The 3,596-nt window shown below is 53.4% G+C and overlaps 1 long non-coding RNA gene across 1 annotated transcript; it reads left to right on the top strand.

The window, feature by feature from the left end:
* The first annotated feature begins 343 nt into the window (after nucleotides 1-343).
* Nucleotides 344-3,018, top strand: LOC127472063 (uncharacterized). The gene is made up of 3 exons (XR_007904848.1): nucleotides 344-1,135; nucleotides 1,867-2,063; nucleotides 2,567-3,018. It is a non-coding gene; the product is annotated as an uncharacterized LOC127472063 (long non-coding RNA).
* The last annotated feature ends 578 nt before the right edge of the window (nucleotides 3,019-3,596 follow it).

Raw genomic sequence — 3,596 nt, 5'->3', positions numbered from 1 at the left:
CCCGGCCCCCCTCTGCAGCGCGCGGGTCGAGGTTGGGGTCCGTGCTGGGAAGGGAGCTGGGGCCCCCTCCTGGTGCTCCCCAACCTGCGCTCTCACCTCCTCCGAGAGGTTTGGGGCAGCATCCTTTCTCTTTCCTCTCTCTCGCTGAAGGAATTTGTTGGAGTGTTTCAGTGAGACTTTATGGGGGAATCGACATCCCAGCTCCGGAGACCAGGGTGTCTTCCCATGTCCTGCATCCCAACAGACAGAGCAGATCGTCTCTACGAAGTGACTCTTGCTGGCAAAAGGAGCAGTTAGCCCTGAGGGCAGGGGTGACCTGTGCTGTGGCTGAGGAGCAGAGCCTCTCTGAGACCCCCCGAGCCCACCACAGCCCAGCTCCAGCATCCCTCTGCCCGAGCCGGGATTTGCAGCTTAGGAACAAAGCGATGGGAAGGCAGATGGATGATGTATTTGTCAAAGTGTTTTCATGAGAAAACCTTCAAACACTGAGTTTCTGGTTCTGCTTCTGCCGTCCCAGCAGTACAGCCTTCTGGACAGAGGTTTAAAATCCTGCTGGAGACATTCCCATCGTCCAGCAATTTCCCCAGACACATGTTGTTACCGATTTCTTTGTTCTGAGCTTTTACATTTCCTGCAGCCTCTTAAGTGCCTGAGCACCGGCCACTTAGTACTTGCCATGGGAGCCTTGTTTCTGTGTCACTTAGCACTGGAAGTGCTTTGTGAGGCTGTGAAAAATGAGGAATGTTCAGTGATGTTCCAGTGCGGAGGGGCCCTGCACTGATCACAGAGTTATTAGGGCTGGCAGGAATCTCCACCAGCTCACCTGCTCCACTTTATCCTCCACATCAGGCTGGTAAACCATCCTTGTCAGATGTGTGCTTAGCCTTATCCTTGGATATCTCTGGGGAAAGCAATTCAACAGCGTTCCACTGGCTGAACTCTAGTTAGAGTTATAAAGGTTCCTCTAATGTTTAACTTTAATTTTCTCTACTGCAACATAACACCATTAGGACTGGTTTGAGCTCCTCGATGGCTCTTTTCCCCTAAGCCCCCATTTAGAGGAGCGGGGAAGGATTGGGATGAACTGACTCACCGCTCGGCTACGACAGTTGCAGTCGATTCCCTTTAATATGAGGTAAGGTGGGCAGAGTTTATGGGATCAGAGCAGCTTTTAAATGGGCTTAGGCAATGCTTGAATGTCCTCTTGTGAAATTAGCTGGGCTGTGGAGCTGCTGCCTCTTCCAGCTCAGGGGGATGAGGGTGAAGTGACCCCCTCGGAGGGGCTGCCAGGCAGGTGGGCACTCAGGGGTCACCAGACCCACAGATGGGCACAGGCAAGAGGGACAGTGGGCAAACGAAGGCTCAGTGGGGTTAGAGGGTCCTGCCTGGGAGTCCCTCCCCTCTACCTGTGGGCATCCACCCTCTCCTGGCTCCCAGGGACTGCCATGGATGGGATGTGCAGGGCACACACACCCACGGCTGCCTGGGGAGTGGGGAATGTGCTACCCCCCAGCTCCCTCCCCTCCAAACCTCCAGCTGCTGCTCTCCCCGGTCCTGGCTCACTCCAGGCTGCAGAGGAGGAGGGAAGGGCTGCCCGGAGCAGAGGTGGGGGGCAGGTGGGGGCTGCACCCCTGGGAACTGGGGAACTCATCGCCTGTGTCAGACGAGCTGTGAGGGCGTCTGGGCGAGGAGCACCAGCACAGGCTGGAGAGAGGAGACTGGAATGTAACAGGGAAACGGTGCATGGAAATTCCAAACTCTCCCCAGATGAAAAACAGAGGGGAGAGAGGTTTTTGGCAAATGAAGTTGTAAAAAATTCTTCATTCTCTTCCTCATTTTTTCCTTCTGGTTGCATCCTGAATCCAGTGTGTGTGTGTCAGCCTGGAAGGAGCCACCATGGGCAGGACCACCAGGATCTGATCCTCTTCCTGCTCTGTTGGGGCACTGCTGGAGGAAAACCTTCATCCCTTGGGGAGCAAAGGGGCTGCTTGTGGGTGTTCCCTGTCACTGCTGTCCCCTCGTCTTCCCAGATGCCTTTGATCCCTCCTGCTCCCTCCATGCTGGTAATTCTCCAATCCCTTTTGCTCTCACTTCGTGGTCTCCTCTGGCTCCTTCAGCAGTTGCAGGTGGGTGATGTCCCCCTTCCCCAGTCCCCCCCACAGCCCTGGATGTCACCCCCTCATCTGTTGGGTGCCACGGGACTCACCAGGAGTTTGGAAGAGCTCCAAGCCCCAAAAGATCGGTCTCCAATCCCTTCTGTGGGTCTCCCTGGCTGGCTGAGATGAATCCCAGCTGGCAGGTCAGGGTGGAAGGTACCTCTTCATTTTTGGTGCCCAGTAGGAGAGGATGGCCCTGGGAGGCATCCCCAGGAGCAGCAGAGGTTGGTGGGTGGGATGTCCTGGCAGGGCTGTCCCTGGGACAGGCTCCCCAAGCACAGGAGAAGCCAACACGTGGGTGAACATTGTCCCACCCGGCCACACCAGGGCTTTCCTCACCCACAAATTGTCTGCAGAGCGTGATTTTAATTAAACTAATGATTCAACAGTCATTTTTTTTTCTTTACTAGGCATTGTAACAAGTCACTTCTGTCCATTTGGGGCCCATTTGTGGACAATTTACCCCAGGAATGTGGCAGTGGGAATTCCAGCAGCTTCCCTGGGCAAGTCACCCTCTGTGTTTCCCTGTGGGTGAAGGCGACTTGTGCAGTGAGGTTGGCAGTGTGTGTACTTGTGCTTCCTATGGATGTTCCCTAACATTTACTTCAATCTGCTGTTTCTGTCAAGGTCCCTGGCAGCAAACACAATTCCCTGAATTTTCATGGCTAACAAAGGCAAACCAGGACACTGGGCAGGGGCTGAGCTGATGGACTGAGGACTCGAGTACATGCAATATTTGTTTTGTGGCATTTATCTGATTTAATTTACAATGTGGGACACTTTACTTATTTTTTGGCCCCCCAACCTTGTAAATCTTGTGGTTCTATCAGGATTCAGTTCCAAACTTTTCCTGTTTTGCTTTAGAAAGAATTTTTTTTATAAAAAATGTGGTTAGATTGTTTTTATTTCAGAAGAAGGGTTGGTTTTCTCCCCCTTTTTGCTGATAAATTGCAAACGGATGAAGGAAACTTGTTCTGACTTTCCCCGCAAACATTCACCTTTGAGTGGAGATTAAACATGGGGAATTTCAGCTGAAAATGCAAATGCTTTGGACATTTATGAGAGTGGGAAAACAGGGACCAATTATGAGCAAAGGTTTGGAGTTTATAGAGGTGCTACTGCAGCCAGGATGGCCCTGGGGAGCTCCAGGGGCTGTGACAGCCACTGCCACCCTCCTCCTGGGACCAGGGATGGTGGGAACCCTGTCCTGGAGAGGGAGCTGGGTTTCCACAGCAGGACCTGATCCCACAGGCTATTTGAAATTTGCTGGCTGCAAAGGCCAGGAGAGCAGCTGACTGTGGAGCTGTGGGACACTGGGAGACCCTTCCCTCATGGAGGGGAGCTGGGTGGGTGTTTGGGTGGGTGCACAGCAGGACACTGGTCACTCGGTCAGCAGGAGGGAATTTAGGAGGAAATCCTTCCCTGTGAGGGTGGGGAGGC

Source organism: Manacus candei, unplaced genomic scaffold, assembly GCF_025592945.1.
Source record: "Manacus candei isolate 608988 ecotype Guabito, Panama unplaced genomic scaffold, ASM2559294v1 h1tg000003l, whole genome shotgun sequence".
NCBI lineage: Eukaryota > Metazoa > Chordata > Aves > Passeriformes > Pipridae > Manacus > Manacus candei.
The sequence above is the reverse complement of the archived record's forward strand: the minus strand, read 5'-3'. Positions and strand labels throughout refer to the sequence as shown.